This window comes from Ambystoma mexicanum, chromosome 2q, assembly GCF_040938575.1.
Source record: "Ambystoma mexicanum isolate Mex_15411 chromosome 2q, UKY_AmexF1_1, whole genome shotgun sequence".
Classification (NCBI taxonomy): domain Eukaryota; kingdom Metazoa; phylum Chordata; class Amphibia; order Caudata; family Ambystomatidae; genus Ambystoma; species Ambystoma mexicanum.
Genome location: NC_090924.1, coordinates 519139499 through 519160613, shown reverse-complemented (window position 1 = coordinate 519160613; position 21115 = coordinate 519139499). Strand labels below are relative to the sequence as shown.

Sequence of the window (21115 nt, the reverse complement as noted above, 5' to 3'; positions counted from 1 at the left end):
GCCCGAGTAAATGATTAAGTGGGCATGGGGCCAGTCTGATAAAGTAGTTCCTCATTGTATATGAAGATCTCAATACCTTAAATTCTGTGGGATGGATCCCAATCGAGTTCCTGTAGTGAACCTATTGAGACCTTCATATACAATGAGGAACTACTTTATCAGACTGGCCACATGCCCCAGTTTTTAATCATTTACTCAGGCATTTGAGCCCCGCAATGAGATGGCGTATAACAGTGGTTTATGAAAAAGGCACCATATTTCAAGCTTATTACCAAGTCTTTTCACTTAAGAAGCACTACCAAGAATTCTAGGGATTCATCCCCAGATCTATCTAACTGCCTTGAGAACGACCGATGGGTCGAAACACGTGTCAGCTGTACCCTCAATAAATCACCTTTCACATATCCAACGGCTTTATCCATATATATTCTCTGATATTGTCATGAGTTTTCAGATTTAACTTTTGAGTATTGATTACTGTCATGTTGGTCTATTTGGCAGTACAGGTACACACGCCAACTGTTATTGTCCATTACCTTTGAGGCATTTAGGGGAACCTCAAGTGTATTTTTTGCTGCATCTTTTGCAAAACTCGAGGAAGTTGAGCGCACCACTCACAGTTACTGCCCCACACTTTTGGTATTTGGATTCAGAATTGAACTCACTACTGGAGAAAAAGCCTGAGGAGAAGCCTGAACAGTTTTAATGTGCAAGCACCCATTGTTTAGATGGCCACCAACATTTTGGATGAAATCCATCCAAGGAATTAGAAACTAAGGTTTTTATGAACCGTATTATATAAAATAAACAAAACTAATATTTTTTATCAAAAGTCTACATCCGTAACTTGTTAAACCTGGGGTTAAGTCCTGAAGCAAATGCGCAAGGCATAACGCCAAAAATGAATCACAAGGCACCTGTTCTGGTTTCTGTATCATTTCAAAACATAAAAAGACATTAAAGCTGTGGCCAATACCTGACTACACCAGATTTCTAGGCAAGCAATAAACCAGTGATCGCTTACCCGAACCTTTCGGCACAGCTGGGTTGCTTCCAACCCTCGTCAGGACTGGGCGACCAGGCTTCTTGAGAGCACAGCATCCTTGAGGCTTCCAAGGATGTCCTGCTCTCAAGAAGGCTGGCCGTCCAATCCTGACCTGTTACTGGTCAGCCAGTTGACCAGGAGCACTGGAATCCGAGAGCAACAGTAACAGACAGAGCCCAATGCCATAACCTGAAAGCAAAGACACACAAACAGTAAAGCAAGAAGCCAAGGAAGACACTGGAATTCAGAGACTTCCATCTTTTACCCGAACTTGCTCAACTGCACACAGTCCATCTCCCAGTGTTAGCGAGGCTTTTCTACAACCATATAGTGGGAGGTGTAAGACCACCTATCCTGAGCGGAAGAACATGGTGTCGACAACATCAGAGCAAAAAAACGTTCTCAATGGGTGTTAAAATGGATTTCCAAAATCAACCATGGGGGTGGATTTTGTGACACCACCCTATTATGATTAACAGGAAAAACACTGAAGTTTAACTAAACCCAGGCAAGATAGGCAGAAGAGCGTCAAAGCTTCGACTCAGGAGGGATGTGAGCGGGGCCTATGGCTACAATGAGTCTAGACGAGTACGCCCAATAATTCCAGCTCAACATGAAAGTGCAAAAAATATACAATAATTTATTAGACCTTTAAAATGCACACTAAGCAATGAAACATCTATGCAAATATTGTCATACATTTACTATAAAACAAATATATACATTCACTTTTCTGAGAAACCAGTGCAACACAGATACGTAGTCAGATGCCCTAAAAGGCAGTAGAAAAACACAATACTAAATCAATGGCCTAGTACTTGACCTATGGGCACAAGGCCCCAACCATCAGTTCAAACTTTTCAAGTAGGTTTACTATGTGATTGTAAGAGGACAATGGTTGCGTCTCAAGGTTTCAAATTGTTAAGGAAAGTTCAGTAACGCATTCAATCCCTCTACAAGGGGATCCTTGACCAGATCACCACCGGTCTAAGTCTGGAAAGAGTGAGCTAAGGACAGGGCTTTACGTCCATGTCACCCTATGGAGGAAGGGGGTTTGGGGCGGAACAGTTATGTAATTTACCCACTTGACGCAGATTTCTCCAGAGACCACTGCTGGGGTTCTGGATTCCATTGGTAGAAATGTTCTTCTGTGTTTGGTCTAATCGAGGAAGGCCCAGAGATTGTGGGTGCAGAGGTCACTTTAAGCGTCAGGATTTCGTTTTGGTCATTCGCAGCGTACCTTGGTTCCAGGCACCTTCCAGCTGAACACCCATGCAAAGTAAGGACAAAGAATTCTATGGAGCAGGCAACGTCGGGACACCTCCAAGGAGATGAGAAGAAGACAGGTTGCAACGAAGACGAGTCAGAGGGCAACAGGCGATAGTCAATGGACAAAGGAGATGGTCCAGCACAGCTACAGTTGATGTAAGAAGACTGAACATGCAGGAGCAGGCTTCTTGTTGTACAAGCTGAAGATCCTCCAAGTTGCAAGGATGCACTCGGAACAGCAAAAGCTGCAGCAAGGTAGCCCAGGAGACAGGTTGGTCCTGGGATTCTTCCGAAGACTCAGAAGGCATAGATCCTTGAGCAGGAGTCGAGACTGGTTGTTCGCCACCAGTGAAGGCTTCAAAGCACCAACGAGGGCCTTCTTGAGATCAGGACAGAGGAGCAGGCCTTCACCGGGACACAGCTGGAGGCAATGCTTGTCAGCTGCAAAGGTCGTCAGAGGGTTGTACCTCTTTGCAGGGGTCCTGGCTCCAACAATAGGCTCTTGAATGGCTGTAGGAGTCCTTTTATCCAACAGATGGACTGGAAGCTCACCCAGGTGCACAAACGGTAAAGATCTGCACCATTCAAACTGGTAGTGGCTATCCAATCATGGATAGCCACTGGACACATCTTCCCAGCAACAGACATTCAGGCGCCTGGATATGAACTGGGACCAAACAGTCCCATCCCCCAGATCCAGGCTCAACACACAAACCATCTCTTTGCCCGGGAAAGCAGGGGCTTTCCCCCAGAAAGGGCTTCCCATATATGGTAATTCCAGACACGAGAGGGTTGGAAGAAGGCCAAAGAACAAAAGGACAAGCGAAAATCTAGTGGCAACGACCATCTTGGAGTGCTAGCCACTCTTAGTAGTCATTTGCAGTAGATTGCAAAAGTGTACAAGTAACAAGTTTAAAACACGAAAGAAAAATACCCGCTCCCACCGGCACATCCTGGACACATTGTATTTGTAACCCAAACGTTACAAAAGAAAAGGATGCAAAGTATCCTAACTGCACTTCACTTTAGGCTGATGTGTACAATTGTCAAAAATAGAGGAAATCCTATTAGAGAGGCATACTCTCTCAGCACTGAAGTCTTAAGGACTGATCAGCCCTCCCCCCCTCCCCAATAAAAATGAGCACAAATCAGGGAAAGTAAAGCATAAGCCTTTACTTACCTCCAAAACGTCAGGTCAGGAGTGCTAACAAAGAAAAAAGAAAGGGGGTACCATAGACGTCTGTGGGAGGAAAGCAGGAAAAAGAAAATCTTTCCTAAAAATGGTTAACAGTAGTGTAGTCACGCCTCACTCTTAGGAAAAAGCTCCCTTTCACCACAGAGGTGCAGCAGAAAATGCGCCCAGCCTGAAGGGATCCCCCCACCTCCAAGAAGTGCTTCAACCCAGGGTTTGAGAACAGACCGCCAGAAAAATCTTTTTGCTGAGGGGGCACAAAGTCCACTCTAGCCAATAAGAGATCAATGTTGGGGAGGGGGAGATCTTGAAAATTCCTCTACTCCCAAATTCAGGGTATGCCTCGTAAAAGAACCAACTAAAGGGACCCAAGTATATGGTGACAAGTACTGACATCACTGATTACAGAGAATTAGGCCCAGGAACAGCAAGTGCTCTGAAAGGTTTGGGTGTCAGGTTTAAAAGTGGACAGCAGTGCTTAGGGGCTCCAAGTAGAGGTATTCAAACCAATGAACCAGCAAGGAACCGGTTAGGGGAGAATTCCATTTTTGGGCATTCTGCAGTCTTATTTTATGGGACCCATTTCTCTTTTTGCTTATCCTCCCCCTATTTGTTTGTGTTTTCTCATTTACTGGGTCGGTCAGAGGAAGTCTGCTTAGTCCCCCTGCCACTGCATCCTTTTTTTTACTCCGTGTGAGTATATAGTCCTAGGACACGCCTTGGGCTCCCAGGCCCATAAGTGCTCCCTTTTGCCCTAAGGTAACCTATCACCCTACATTAATTTTAGGGGTTAGGCTGGTGGCAGGTAATTTGTAGTTATGGCTTTACCAGGGGTGTAAGCGGCTTACCACATTAGAATCCCAATGTACCTTTATGGTAGCTATTGAGTACACATTTTATTTTTTTAAGTCCTACTCTCATCCATTTTGGTTTAGGCTATTCCTTAGTTCAGGGAAACAAGGAGGCAGACCTAAAATGGCTGTTGCGGCCACTTGGGCGCTTTGTGAGCACAAGATGGCAATCTTTACAGTGGTTTGGAAGGCTTTAGAGATGTTCATGACCCTGGGGAGGCCACTGCATGTCATGTGGGTGGAACTGGGTGTTTGGCAGTTTTTGGAGCCAACTTGACCTTCGGGACAGCCTCCAAAACATTTGTTATAAATCCGCTAATGGAATTGATGAGCTGGCTGCGAGTGAGGGCACATACAGGAAAACCCTTGTATCCCTTGATAGAGGACAGGATGCAAGGCTCAGTGTGCCATGATGGAGCAGGAGATTTGGCAGAGCAGAAGCAGGTCGCTCAGTTCCAGCCAGGAAGCAGGAGACTCACACCTTGGCTGCAAGGGGTGCCAGAGAGATAGCAAGGCTTCAAGGCAGCACCAGAGGCGGCAGGCAAGAAAGTTCCAGCACAAAAGACTGGAGGAAGTAAAAGAAGTAACGATTCTTAGGCAGGGAAAAGGAGGGATGCAGTAGCAGGAGGACAGAGCACCACTAGTAAAAGCTACATCAGGATTCTCAGGGGTAGCATTTATTCAGCATTATTCAAGGTAGCTTTTCAGCAACCAAGTCTCTCAAAGAGTCTGAGGTCTCCCATGTCATACACAGATGGGCAAGGATGCACCCCTACTTTCCAAACCACAATGTGCACTTTCCAATGTTTTGACCGTAAACCCTATCTGGATTGGTCATCACTCGACAAACTCCGGCAAGCACACAGAGATGTGGACTCGGGTGTTTAATAGAGCCTCATCCATTCTAAACTGTAATCCATTCAAGCCGAGAAGCGTTTGTGGACACTGCAAAGAGCCTACCTTGGCAAAACAGTCTTTTGGGGCATTTACTAGGTCCCAAAAAAAGGCAAGGCTACAAACAAAATGACTTGGGAGCAGGATTTTAAAAATGTATTAGTAGCTGAATGGGCATATGGATTCCAACACGATAAAAAGATTGCAGGGAGGTGAAAATGGTGAGCTGCCACCAACACAATTTCTGAGTGAGAAAACTCACCCAAGGCCAAAGTGTCGTTCTCAAGCAGCACACCTAACCTGCTAGCCATAAGGATTACTAAGGGCAGTATCCCAACAATAAGAGGCAGCTACATCAGGACTTCAGAATAGGTCAGCCTGACAGCAAAAATAAAGTCTAGCAAGCCACCGATCCAGCTAAAGGGTTACACTCACAGTTGGCAAAAAGAACCTCGAAATTCCCGCCATGATTCCCTCTAACGTGACTCTGTCACAGTTGACAGGTTCACCAGGTAGGGTGAGAAGCAACTCATGAATGGATTTGAATTCAGAGAGGAGAAATTTGAATAGGAGGTTGTGTTGCATAGAGAGCCATACTGCAGGTTGCAAAGTTTGGTAGTTTATTGAGGGGGAGCAAAGCGTAGAAATGCTGACAAGGATACCAGTTCATTAGTCATTTTGTCAGAGGACAGAAACAAAAATGTTTAGAACAGTGGCAGGTGAGGACAGATTTTGCTTATATTTTGTGGCTTTACATTGTCAGCCATGGCAGTAGATGCCCCAAGGGTACAAGCCTTGGACACTGGGCTGGGGAGGTCCAGAGAAAAGGTTAACAGAGGAGAGTTTAAGGGGCGGGGTGCTGCAAACTGGGAGGTGAATGACTATTTGAAGCATTGTGTAGCCAAAATGAATTACAGCTGCTGCAAGCCCACTCCACAGCACACTTCCAGGGTGACATTCACCCCTGGAACCAAAATGGGGTGTATAAAATGGAACCCTGCCCAGATATCCATAGAGACTACTAGGGCAGCTCATCAGTAACAGGAGGACTCCGACTACTAAAGAAAACACCAGGTAAGCAGTAAAGGTTTTTGGGATCTTGAAGGTTACTAAGTCAGCATACCAAAAACGAAATTCTGCATAAACAGCAGGCCATTGGCATCTCCAGACCGAGGCTACTTAAAGCAACACCCTACAGAGAGTGGATTCTCTGTCTGAATTATTTTGGAAATGGATGTGCAGCTACTTGGAACAGAACGAAGATGGCTTTTCACACAGTGCCCGACTCACAGGGCATGCAGAGCTTGTGTCACCAACAAATTAGGTCATACTTCACCATACACTGTATGCACTGTATTCCTTAAAGGGCCAGAAGTCTTGTAACTGCTACAGTGAGCCCCTGTGCCCTGACTCAGGTGCTGGGAAGGTGATAAGTGAATCCACACCAAATCTGCCTGGATCACAGAGAAGGAGTCAGCACCCGTCACTCATGGTCACATTTACTCACACAGCTGTGATCAAGCAGGGGACATCAATTCAGAAGGCAGTGAGGGGAGGGAGTGAAGGAGACAGAAAGAAAAGTGTGAATGGTTACAGGGAGAATGATCAATGAAACGGAGTAGATTTGAGGGATGCAGAGAGAACGAAGCTGAGAGTGTTGCCACCGTTTGTGCATGGATTGGCAGTGGAGAGCGCCCAGAAAGAGTAGAGAGGTTGTGAATTGAGGCTCAGGAATTCGGGCATTGGTGCTGTACACCTGCTAAGAAAGCTCAGTAGGTTGAGGGGTCGCTGCTGCAATCTGTGTGAAATTTGTAGGTCGCAGGTTTGAATCCCTGCAAGGCCAACTTAGCCTTTCATCCTTCTGAGGTTGATAAATGAGTACCAACTTCGATTGGGTGCTATTATATGCAAATATGTTCTATGTAAAGTGCTTTGGTAACAGTGCTATATAAATAACACATCATTATCATTATAAAAGGTTGTAGATAAAGTTGCTGAAAGTAGGGGCATTTGTCAACAAGGGCTAGGCAGTATGGTCAAGGTCAACGGAAAAGTACTTGAGAATGCCAGCGGAAGGTCAATAGAGAAGGAAAATAATGAGAGGGGGTGGAGTTTGAGGACTTAAGCAGCAATGTGTTATATTGAAGAGGGGATAAAGCCAGGAGGATAGCTCAGTGGCAACAGTATGATCCCAGGCAACATGGGTTCGATACTGCTTATAAACTGGAGGAGTCCATCATGAAGTGCTACATACATCACCAATAACAAGAACAATAGTAATACAATATCAGAGGGGGGAGCTTGACAGTCAACTGGCAAGTCTGAGGTACAGTCATAAGGGACCTTAGTTCCCCTGCCAGTGGTAGGGGGTCACTTTGTAGGGATTGGCATTGTTGATCCCCTTGACCCACCTAATACCTCTGGGAGCTCTACAATATTTGTGGGCATGGATTACATAACCAGGTACTGTGGTTGGACAAGTAATAGTAATAACACACAACATCAGAATGTAAGTAGTTCAACAAGTTTACTTTTATTCTTTGGGTTTACAGGCATGGGTTAGATCATGTAAAGACAAAGGGTGTCCTCTATAAGTAAGAAATAACCAAGAAGGATTGACCAAGAACAAACTTTGTCAGGCTTGGGCTAGCAATAGTATCTTGAGGTGTTGCACATTTTATTTAGGGTAAATGCTCTAAATCTTAAGAGAAAACCAGTTCGTATGAGTCCTAGTCCCCTCGGGAGAGGGCGGGGAGGTTAGTTGTCTCTTTCACGGGACCCCTTAACTTGTACCTCTTGCCACACTATTCCAGTGTACCACATTGAAGGAAAGAACACAGACATATGCACTGCTAATACCAATAGGGTATCCGGTGCCCCATTTCACTGTGGACATGGACTCTGATAAGTCATTTCAATATGAGGTCTATTAAAGAAAAGGAAAAAAAGGCCCACATTTCCCCCCTATGCTATAAGGCATCCCTACCTAATAAAACTAAATAAGGTGCTTGCAGTCATCAGTGAATGCCTTACCAGAATCTGTCCACCGTCCAAAGTAAGCCTAACTGACCCTACCACTATAATAACAACAAAAGACAGGAGAATGACTCCCTTCTCCTGTAGTCTATTTGCTTCTTGCAAACTTCTATTTCAATAGTTAATTTTCAGATAGTTTCTTGTGACTGTTTCGATCACTTCATACAATTCGTTCAAGACTTTGCTTGGCCTTCCCTTGATGGTGACCATTTTAGGTTCTATTACTCGCCTCTTGATTCTCTCTACAGAGATATGTTCTCCTCTCTTCCCATGGTAAAGTTATCCAACATATATATGTCTCTGTTTCAATTTTATTTTCTTGGACTTTACTGATACAAGACTGAGTATTCCAGGACTGATTCTCATTTACTTCTTGAGGTTTCACTCTTTGGATTTTTTTATCTTGACTGAGACGAATATAATTGGTCTCGTAACAATTCTCATTCAATACTTTGGATTTAGGTATCACATTCTCTTTACTTTGACGAGGACGAGTATATTTGGTCCTAGAATGACTGTCATTCACTCCTTTGGTTTTAATTATCACAGTCTCTTTACTTTGACGAGTATTATTTATTTTTATTTAGTTATTGTACCCTAACTATTCGCTGGAGCTTCTAGCTGCTCAGGGTCGGTTCTCTGTACCGTCAGCGTTTTCTCTCTTGCTTCTGTAATGCTTCCTCTTTCATGCCATTGTCGAGGATGGTTGTATGGTGCTACAGTACCAATCGATTCCATGTCTCCATATGCAAAGTGGTTTCTGTGTTGTTTCTGGGACTCCTGGTCCACCAAGAGTCTTTCGGGTGCACGCCACCACCTTCAGCGGCTCTCTCTCTCTCTCTCTCTCTCTCTCTCTCTCTCTCTGGACTGACTCCAGGACGCTCTGTGTCAGACGTCAGACTACTTCTCTCGCTCTTCTCCAGGTAAGAAGCTGCACGTCTGATTTGGCTTCACGTTCCTTTATTGTCACAGGACGCTGCATGTCCAACTCTCTCTCTACAGCAGGTAGCAGCCCAGTTTTGTAACTCGCAGGCTTTTCTCTTCACTAGTCTCCTCCCTCCTCATTTGTGACGTATGCTTGGGACTTACCCGGCGTAAGTATGGGTCTTCCTTTCGCATGGATTCTCTCTTACTCCATAAATCATCCCCCTTGTCCCAGTTGAATGGGATATTTAGTTTAAAGAGATATTTACAGTTTCTGGGTGACAGTAAGAGATACTGGTTTCTTCTTCATACATGTTATCATGGTAAATGTTCTCAGAGGTATTGTTAAGATGGCTTTTAGAGAGTCCCCTCATCGGAACAGGAGTCCTTGTCTCCAAAGGGGGAGTCTGTCCCGGTGAGGTTCCACTTGCCTCTACCCCTAGGAAGGGTATTGCGGAGCGGGCTCACCTCCCTAGCGTCACCGGGTTTGGGTGAGGGGTGGGCTTCCCCTTGGGGAAAAGGGACGAGTTCCACGATTCGTCAGACCAGGGACTGCTCTAACTCTGCTTTCTACTCTCACACCAGGATGGAGTGCGATGTGTCCAGAAGTTCATTAACAGAATTAATTTCACATCTTCCCTGGCCAAAACACACAGCCACAAAAAAAAGACTAATGCAGGCACTGCCAAACCTCTGATTACCCTGCCCTGATGTGAATCCCCATCTCCGGAGAGCACCACACACGAGCCTGGCAAAGGCAGGTGATGACAAAGTCACTCCCAACGGATTATAAAATGGCATACTGGATCTTTAAAACCTGAGCTTTTCCTATTGTTTCTTATGGGGAACTATTCTCAACACTCTTACAACTGGCAATGCAAATTACTCACCTGGACCATGACACTTGTTGGGACAAACTCCCAGGTATGCCAGAGGGCCACTAGGAGTTTGCGGACTCTCGGAGGGCCCAACACCTTCCAAAGCCCAAATGGAGGACTCAGTCAAATGGCAAGTTCAAACTGGGGTTTATTACAGCAAAAACCAAAAGGGATCAGTACAGGGACAGAAGAAATCTGGACGTCTCAACATCCCCTGGCTCACACACCAAGTCACCATCTATAGCAATGTTGCAGTGTGAGGGTCTTACCACTAGTTCTTGCCCATTGCTACCCACCCCTAGGATACAAAACTGTGATTGGCTAGAGCTGACATTCCCAGGCCTGGGATCGACAAAGGTTTTCAGCTCTTGGTGTACCTTCTCAAGATAATAAGAACGACTATGTGCCTGCACTGTAACTTGTGTGTAGCACCTTAGTCTATGAGGGTGCTCTTCTGTTCAGTGCAATACTTGTCTCACATTGTAACATCTTTGTTGCAAGCTTCTGTCTGGCGGCGTGAGATCAGCTCTTTCCCAGCACTGGTTGGTGTCCATTGTCTGAGTCGGCCGGGTCGCGTGTTCAGAGACCATGATTAGGAGCTGTGCAGCTCTGAATTATGAAGAATTATTTGCACTTATTGCTGCTGGTGTTACTGTCATTCAAGGAATGGAATTCATCCGTATCTGGTGGCCTTGGCAGCAGGTCCAGTCTCACATGTTTGCTCTTGTCGAGCCTGAATTCAACTCAGCTCAGCTCTTGCTGAGAGGCTTGTGGACTGCTGTAATTGTCCTAAACCATTAAGTGGTTCCAACAGTGTCCATGCTATTCTATATTACCCATAGGTTAGTCAAACTTGGCTCTGTCAGGTCCGATAGGTGCTCCTGCAATTCCATAAGGTTATTCACATGTAAGAATCTGCAAGCTTTACTAAGTGTCTCTTGCTTCTTGCGGTTTCTGCGTTGCTGCATTTAGCTTATGGCAAAATAATAAAGCAATGGCAGTATGTATATGGTTCTGTCCTCCATCTATAGAACTGTACGCTCATGTTCTTCGTGTATTTGAGTGCGTGTTTATGTCCCGAAGTGCATATGGCACGTGTGCTTCATGTCTAACACAACTAAGTCATGGTATCTCTAACGACGTCAGTAACTTTGTTCCTGGCGCTCAATACTGTAAATTGAGGTGTCTCCACTATGGAGGTAGACTTGCACCCCACCTGGCCTGTAGGGTTGGCTGAGGAGGTACCTCTCGACATACTAGTCTATCATTGGAGCACTAGGAATTGGTCCGAAATAGTATGGGTGTTCACAGTGTCTCCTGGCCTTCTTCTGAGTCATATCTTATAGGAGGGGGAGGAGGGAGCGAACTTCCCCATCCCTCTTCACATTTTTCTAGGGTCCCCCTAAGGTCTCTGGATTTCCTCGCCAAAACCCTGGCTATTTAGAGGCTTCCACTGATTAACTAGGGTCCTTTAAATCTGTACATTGCACTATGGCATAGGATGCACATTGAATCGCTGTGTTGTTACTGTTTCCCTCTGGGGTGTAATATGCTCTTTCTGGGCATCAGGATGGTCTATCTAAATGATATACTAGGCTTTGGACATTATGTTCCCCTGTGCTCAACATCTAAGTGCTTTTACAGTATTCCATTGTGGGGTGTTCTTGTGCGATGTCTGTTGGGACTCATTGTACCTCAATGCATACTTTCCTCCCTCCTAAAGCTAAACATGACTGCTCTGCTACGCTTACCATTGAAGAGTCTGGTCTTTGCCTTTTGGGAAACACTATTAGGTTAGATGATTACACAGCCCTCAAGAGAAGGTTGTGCAAAAATCTCCCTAACAGTGACAAGTCCTACCAGTAACATTTTAAATGTTTTGGTAAGGATTCTAAGAAGGGAGTCCTCTTCACCCCAACAAAGAACCATTGCTACTTAAGCAGCCCCCCAGGTGCAAGAGGATCTAGGTCTACTGGACAAAGCCCTGCACACCTGTCAATCACTTTAAACTGTAGGGTGCTGTTCTGGTTTGTGGCTCTTTTTCCCTACATAAGCAGCCCTCCAGCCTCTTTTCCTTTGCAGTTGGTGAGCAGGTGCAAGTGTATCTGGGTCACCTGGCCTAAGCCCCACCCACCTTCTTCACCCTGCCTCTTCCTTTTTGCTCTTAACTCTGAGATCAAGGGAGTCTCTCGCCCGGGCATCCGAAGTGAAGGGTAAACGAAGAAAAGGGCAATTCCTGTTTGGACTTTCTCGGACTGGGAGGCCTGAACCTCTACTCAGAAAACAGGGAAGCATGCACAACATGTGTTTTCTCACTTTGTCTCCACAGGCCATGCCCACCATCATCAGGCAATGCCAACGTCAACATCGCCCCTCCTCTAAGGCATGGACTCTGCAATGCAGCAACCTCACCCGCAGCAACCTCACCCACAGCAGCCTCAAGCCCATCAGCACCCCCTCACTGTCCACAACACAGAAGTAGATGTTCACCAACGTCCAATGAGCTATCACCCATGCAACAGACATCGCCGAACGCATCACCACACACAACCTTGACACCATCTTAAATCACACAGAGCTGGCTGAAACCCACCTCCACCCACATCCTAGACGTCCTTGTCCCAAACAGTGACAGAATCCAACACAGAGACCGACTGAACAAGACAGGCGGAGGCCTTGTAGTCGTCCACAAGACCATGTGGCCCTGCACTAGACTGACATCGACAACAGTGGCTCCTGTCAAGTCCTCTACTGCCACTTCCTGCTTTCCCTAACGGACACAGTCAACTTCCATCTGATCTCCAGACCACCCAAACCCAACACTGCCTTCTTCTGAGACTTGACTGACCTCTTCACCACTATGTCTCTCATGCATGCCAACAACATTTTCCTAGGTGTCTTCAACCTACCAGGCAACAAGGCCACCAAACCGATGAAGGACGCTCTCCTCTGTCTTCTTGACACCCTCAGTATCACACAGCACACGAAAGACCCAACCAACGAGAAAGGTAATGTCCTCGACCTAATCATCACTGCACTGTCTTCCTTCCACTACAGCTCTCCACTCGTGCTTGACTAGTCTGACCACATAGCTGTGCCTTTCAACATCCTGCACACCACTTCAGTCAAGCACTCACAGCAGACACCCATCAGACAAACCTTTATATCCTTCAAGAACTTCCCGGTGGAAACCCTTATGGAAGACCTCGCTAACCTCCATCTTACATGGACTGAACACCCCAACCGAATTGCGACTCTCCACTGGAAACACTCAACACCACCCTTTCAGCCTCCAACGATCGACACATGCCTCTGAAACAACGCACCTGCAAACCGAAACCATCAGCACCCTGGTACAAGCAAGAACTCAAACTTAGCAAAAGTGTCATCACGAAACAAGAGAATACCTTCTGCTGCTCCAGCCGACCTGGCGCTCCTTAAGGAACTCCGAGCAACCCGCTAACAACTCAGCAACACAGCCAAGGCCTCCTACTATCAGAACACCATAGCAGAAGCCAACAACAAAAGCAAAGCCCTCTTCAAATCGGTCAAGCACTGCGTCAACACGCTACTGACATACCACACTCCATCGAAAAATCCCCCACCAAACACCTTAGACATAGACAAAAAAGCAAGATTTGCCGACACAGACACCAGCTCTGCATCCACAAACCCACCTCACGTAATCTCCAAACCCTGGGCAAAATTCAAGACACTGTGGCCTCCTTCATTGACACATCGTATACAGATGACATCCTCCGAGCATCCATCCTCAAGACACTCCAGCAGAAGCTCTCCTTCCCTACCTGGAGATCATCAACAGCTTCCTAAACCTCTGTAAAGAAGGCATGGTATCAATAGTAACAAACACAAGTGACCACAGTTCAAGGGTGTTTATTGAACATAAAAAGGGGTTGAAAACGCCCATCTAAGCCTAAATCTACAATGGGAACAAACTACGACCATCAAATAATAATAACGCAGTCCTAGTGCTGTGTTGTCAAAATAAAACGGCCTATACTAATAAACCTATTGCCAATCCTTACCGCTAAATACAAATAGTGTGGGAAGCAATTTTATGACAAAGAAAGAAGTGTTCACAAAAATATGTCGGGATGTTCAGACCGTTGGCGTCCCTTCTTCACGTTAGAAGCACAGGATAAGGTGGTACACTCAAGTATAGCACAGTCTCTGACTTCACTAGCACAAAGATACAATTCAATCATTAGCAACAAGGCCTTCTGTGCCCACTCTGAAACACTTGTGTACGAGCGCAATAGAAATAAAATATCAAGTGTCTTGGTCTTTCAAAGTCTCTTCATTCAGCAGGCCCGATACAACAAAATGAACAATACGTTATTTTCCTCTTTCAAATTTTCACAAATGCTCAATTTCTTAGGCGATTCACTATTCACCTCGGATCCGCCTCAGCCGGGCTCAGATCGTTACAACAAAATGTTCTTCACCTTGGATCCCCATTAATTGGGTTCAGATAAACTTTGTATACCTTTTTCTCACTTATCAAAGACTTTCAAATGTGCACAGGGTTTTGCTTGACCAGTTGCAGGATCACTTTGATTTCACAGTTCTTTATCACTTTTCACATTTGCCACCTTTCAGCTGGATACCTAACAGACTTTCGAAATGAGCACCTACCTGGTACCAGACCACTCTGTCTACGGTATCGTATCTTGGCTTCAAAGTTCAATTTCTCATCTGCTATTTAGTTATGCTCTCGTTGCTTGCCACATAACTCTTCATACACAGTTCTCTTCAGTTTTCACTATACAATGTTGCCACTTGCAACCTTGGATTCAACACAGACCGGTTTGGTATCAGTCTACCAAACTCACCGGCTGTACTGACTTCACTGGCGCTGCTTTGTTGTAGGAGCCAAGGACAGTACCACGGTGGCAAACGGCTTCTTCATCACAATATTGATATTTAGCTGTTTCTGCTATTGGAGAACATGCCATGTAGGCCACATTGCACTATGCTTTACGGAGTTCCTCATGGGAACAGGAGTCTTTATCCCCTAAGAAGGCATCTCTCCTGGTGAGGTCCCAGTTGCCTCGACCGCTATGGAGGGTGTTGAGGAGCGTCTCACCCCCCTACCCTCACAGGGGGTTAACCTGTGGGGAGAAGGGAATTACCTTGATTCATCACAGCATCCACTGACTTACATGTGCTTCTTACATGTGGGTGCTGCATCCGTTTGTATTTGGCTGTAAGACTCCTTTGCTAAAATAGCACAGTTCCTGATCGAGAGGGCTCATCAGGTGTCTCAGGTGACTCCTAAACCAGGCCAGAACACCGACCCAATTATTGCCCGCTTACTGAACTACAGAGACCGCAACACCATCCTCTGCGGGGCTCGCGAGCTCAGAGATTAACTATGAGAATACCGGGTCTCCTTCTACCCAGATTTCATCCCCTCGCCCCAGAAGGCTCACCCCTCTTTCCTGGCGGCAAAACATGCTCTCTGTGACCGTGGATTACGATATTCCATGCTGGGTTCACAGGCGCACTTCTACACTGAACTCGGAGCAGTGCAGGACTTCCTGGAGTTGCTACCGAGGGAACAAGGAGCTGCTTGAATCTGAGCTAAGTGACCATGGCTGTTACATGTCTGGACTATGTATTACTGTCTATACGGGAAGACAGGCCCTCGCAAACTGAGATCAATAACAGCCCTGCATATCCTATGCCTGGGTACAAATTGTCTCTGGGTGGGTCATAGATACGCTAGCCCATGTAATGAATCAGACCAGCTGCTGAGTAATGTTGTTATTATGAGGGCCTCCCCCTGAGGTCTAAACCGATGTGTGGGCCCTTGGGCAGGGGAGTCTGGCACCCCCCGGCTGTGTCCCTTGACGTTTTGGGTGTTGAGGGAGGGAGGGAGGGGGGAGGGGGGAACTATTCACGGCTAGTTGGAGGTGGACAGTGTGGGTGGGGGAGGGCATCTTGGGTGTTATATGGGGGTTTGAGGTCAGAAGATGGACGCAGGATTGGTGGAAGTTCATAGTTCAAAATGATTTGCGTCTCATGAGTTTAGGGGCCGGCTGCTGTGGGTGTAAAATTGTATATGGAAGCAGACTTAAAACAATTGCTGGGCCATGGCGAGCTGTCAGGCTTATAAACTGGAACATGCGGGGTCTTAACAACCCACGCCAGGCTCGCAAGGTGATACAATATTGGGAAAGACATGGAGCCAGGGTGGTTCTCCTGAAGGAAAGCCATTTGGCGGGTAGGAGGATTGAGGGGGTCGCCAGGTCATGGGGGAACTGCAAGTATTACACTGCTTACTCGGCCGGGGTCATGATACTCATACATAAGTCACTCAGGTTCCGCACCACAGAGACTGAGATAGACCCGGCAGGAAGGTTTGTGATTGTCTCGGAATACTGGGGGGGGGGGTGGTCCACTTTGATGACGTTTGTTAACATATACGGCCCAAATGTGGACGACCCTTCCTTTATGAGTGGTTAATAACTAGATGTCACAAGTACTTACACACCAATATAGTGTGGGTGGGAGACCTCAATATCACCTTAGATCCAGTTAGAGGCAGATCAACGGGTAGCACCCGTCCATGATCCCGAGCAGCAGAAACATTGTGGAAGGGCATGACAGAACTGGAGTTGGAGGATGTATGGAGGGTACTTCAGCCAGAGAGCAGGGAGTACTCGTTCCACTCAGCTGTTCACAATACCTCCTCGCAAATTGACTATTTCCTAGCGGGCTTGCCTCTTAAACGGAGAACAACCGACTGTATCCTTCTCCCCAGAACATTATCGGACCACTCGCCAGTCCTCTGGTCATTGGATTCGGGCGAGGCAAGTATCCCTCGACCCTGCTGGAGACTCAAAGCCGCGGCCCTGTTGGATATAGTGCTTAAGGATGAAGTGTTAGGCCTGGTCAAGTCATACTTCCAGGAGAACCTGTGGTCCATCACCACGATGTGCTCCACATGGGAGGCATTCAAGTTGGTCCTGCGAGGGAGGTGTCTGGCTGTGGAATTGGATGGGTTAAAAACAATAAGGAGTAAACTAACTGAAACAGAGAGGGAAATCAAGACCTACGAAAAAAGGGCTGGGGAAACGAGGGATGCATTAGACAGATTTAACAATCTGGCCGAACGCAAGATTAAATATCTGGCATGTCCGGCAATGGCCCGCTGATACGGAGAGGAGGGCAGACCAGGGAGACTTTTAGCAGCAATGATTAGATGTAAGCGGGGAGCTACAGACATTACAGCTGTGCGAACGGAGGGGAGTGAAGTGGTTGTGAGACCGGAAGCTGTTCTGTACACTGGGTACTATGACCGACTATATGCGTAAAGGGGGTCGCTTCCGGCAGATGAGTTAGAAAGTTATGTAGGTGGGGCGTCTCTACTGATGCTAATGTGAGTGACAATTGAAGCTGTGGCTGAGCACATCACGAAAAATATCTTGCTTGCAATAGGTGCCCTGGCACGTGGCACAGATGGAATCACAGCCGAATTCTATAAGGAGTTCAGTCCAGAGGTAGCGCAACACCTACTGTCGGTATGGGAGGAGGGGTTGAAAGTTGGCCAGCTCCCCCCCAACTATGCATGAGGCTGTGATCACCTTGATCCTAAAGCCTGAGAAGAACCCTCAAGAACTGCTCCGAGGACCGCCCTATATCCTTGTTGAATCTAGACACAAAAATCTTTGCTACGGTACTAGCAGACCGATTGCTGTCGTATGTCTCAACTATTGTCCATGCAGACCAGTCAGGTTTCATTCCTGGGAGATCAACAGCGCTGAATCTACACAGGCTCTTCACAGTCCTGGCTCAGATCGACCCCAAAGTGCAGGCAGTGGTGGCCCAACTTGACATGGAGAAAGCCTTTGACTCATTCGAATGGAACTACTTATTTGAGGTGCTGAAACAGGTGGGCATCCCGGAGTACTACTTGGCGGCGGTACGTCTGCTATTTATTTATTTTAAAATGTTTTTATTGGCATTTCAAGAACACATTCAAAACGGTTGTGAGTAACAATCAGCACCAGTGGAAAAACATATAACTGATAGATTAACTTTTAAATTAACTTTTAAACAAACAACAATAAGTCTTTGCTGTCTTATCCCATCTTCTAAGATGTTGGTTACGTCTCCGGCGCAAGGTAGGTGTGGGGTCGTTGTCAAAGGGATGTTGGAATAGATAGCTGGGGGTAGCTTAGTCAATCATTGAAAATTTAGATCCAATTGTATGTCCAACCCTTGTTGGTGAGTCCCTCATCACGCTAGCCTGCAGGCAGCCCACAACACCTGTGACACCCCAGCCCTCCTCACTCCAGACTGCAGGCAGCCCACAACACCTGTGACACCCCAGCCCCCATGACATGGGACCCCCCCATCCCACATCACCCGTGACGCCACCCTGCAGGCAGCCCCCTCCCGACCGGACATCACCTGCATGCTGGATGGTGACATTGTGGCACATGTACGCTCCATCGATGGCGTGTCGAGCACCATGACTGCCGTGTAGTGACACCACCCTGAAGCTCCTGTTAAAAAACTACCCTGCAAACAGAAACAAATGCATACACCTGTGCCACATCCTTCAGTGTGGCAGCTGCTCAAACACAATTTCAGTCTGCAACCATCATCCAACATACAAATCACACAAGTGAATGGTAAAGTCAGGCCCTGCAGTCCATATGACAAACTAATGTAAATAATCCCCATGTCGAAATAGACATGCAATGACAGAATCCTAAGCACCCTCAATGTGTGTCACATGAGCAGACACTACCCAGGAGTGTTATGGCCAGAGCCACAATGAGCTGATATTACCAAAACAGATAACCTAATAAACACATCAATGTTCCTTCATGTGTGAAGGACATGACATGACATCTTATAAAATGACATGCCAATCACAATGCACACATACACAAGTGTAAGAAGCCGCAAAGAGTCCGGGGATGATGAACACAGTGACGACGGAGACAATGAACTTGGTAAGGCATGTGGCATTGAGATGGCGCCAGTGCATGGGAAGTGGGGAAGAAGAAAAGGGGTTTGGGTGAGGGAGCAGTGTAGTAATTGTGAAGGACACCATAACAAATATACCAATGTATAAAATAAAGAAACTGCGCCCAGCTGGTGTCAAGTCCACGACTGAATGCAGACAGCAGGCGTAAAGTGCAGGTAGGTCGCTGTTGCCATACATAAAAACAGTCCAAGTGTGGTGGATGCCAGGGAGGCAGTGCTGGTGTGCAACTAGCGTGCAAGGGGACCTTTGCCCAAGTTCAGAGGGCAGCCATGTGTCCATTGCAGATTCCGACAGGGGTTCAGCAGGTCAGATGACTACCAAAAGCACAAGCAAAGAGGAGTGACTCAAGTTCTGAATTACTACATGGCAATCACAAAGGGTGCTACCCACACAGACTGCTGCATTAGTCTGCCAAAATGTAAAAACAGAGAAATGGCAAAAGTGACTGCCAGTGCAAGATACCCAACAACTGCAGAGTCAATGAAAACAGCACAAACACATGCTGGTGAAGGTCAAAGCACGCCATTTGTGTTACACTTCATGAAGCAATTCCTGGTAAAACATTGGGAACATTTCATACTCAATCCAAAATTGGAGTGGAGTCCAAAAACTCAAAATAATAATAAAATAAATAAAGGAAACTTGTTACCAATGAACTATTTACAAGGGCAGCGGGCTAGTCTTTCTCCTCATAATGCTCCCTTCAATGTCTCGGCCAGGGCATCATCGAACACTGCGTCCAACTCCCCTAAGCGGGCCTTCGCTCTCACCTCGAGGGCTTAGAGGGACTCCAACATGCTCCTCTCCCACTCCCTGCAAGTCTCGTCGAGTACCTCAGCCTGCTTCTCTGCCCGACGCAGTGAAATCTCCGCCCTGGCCATGGTGAGTCTTGCCTCCCATGCCCGCTGCCACTCTGCCCCGATCTGCTGCCCCAAACGTTCCAACACTGAAGACATCCTTTGGGTAAGGTCCACATTTGCCTCGTGCCTGATGGCCGATACCTGCCCCCCTGAGATGTCATGCCCTGAATACTCTTGTCTCCTACTCCGAGCCTGCTGCTGCAGAATAGCCCGCTGCCTGTTCCTTAAGGGCAGCCTCCGGGATGATGACAACCCCCGGGGCTGTCGGCATGTGCCCTGCTCCTTGGTGCCTGCTCTCCCTCCATCGCCACAGCTCCTTTCGGCGTCTGGATCTGCATGCTGACCACCTCGGATGATCCAACTTTGACTCCTGACTCTGGCAGGGATGTGATCTGCACCAGATGGCCCGCCGGGGATGGGACAGGTACACAGGGGGCCCTGGTGGTATCTGCCCGGAAGGCGCCAGGGAGGACGACTGGCGCACAGAGGAGGAAGACGAGGAGGGGGTTGCAGCCCACACAACCAATTAGAGACCAGGAACGTAGCTAGCCAGTTAAGGAGACGCCAGACCTCATTGTGATGATGTTCAAGCCCACCACCGTAAGCCTGAACATCATCACGAATGGTGCCTGTATGCCTCATGATACCGGCTAGCACCGGTTCAACCCTGTCACGAATGGCAACTTCCGCAGGGATTGTTGTTTCCATTTGTGTGGAAACATCCGCCACCTGCGTATGGGTCCGGCCTAGGGCATGGCCGCAGGTGCACACTGGTGCAGGCGCAGACCCAGGGGCATGATCAGGCACAGGCACATCCACAGTGACCTGCACTGCCTCCTACCGCCGAGTCTGGACTGCACCAGTCACACGAACCTCATCACCCCCGCCGGGCCCATTGGTCTGGGCTGGTGCAGTGTCCTCCTCCTCCTCCTCCTCCTCCTCCTCCTCCTCCTCCTCCTCCTCCTCCTGCTGCTCCACCCCCGCCAACCTGGATGCCTCCCCGCCATCTTCTGCACTGGATTGCCCCTGTGCGAGCTCACCTGTCCCTCCTGCTGCCGAGGGGTCCACGACCACCTTCGCACTCTTAGACATCCTCTCAGCAGCTGCGACCGACGTCTCTGATGCGGCTCCAGTTTCCTCA

General features: G+C 47.3%; 1 protein-coding gene across 1 annotated transcript in view; it reads right to left on the bottom strand.

The window, feature by feature from the left end:
- INTS1 (integrator complex subunit 1) overlaps positions 1–21115 on the bottom strand; it is a 2112141-nt gene that overhangs the window by 1460109 nt on the left and 630917 nt on the right. The gene's annotated exons all lie outside the window — the stretch shown is intronic.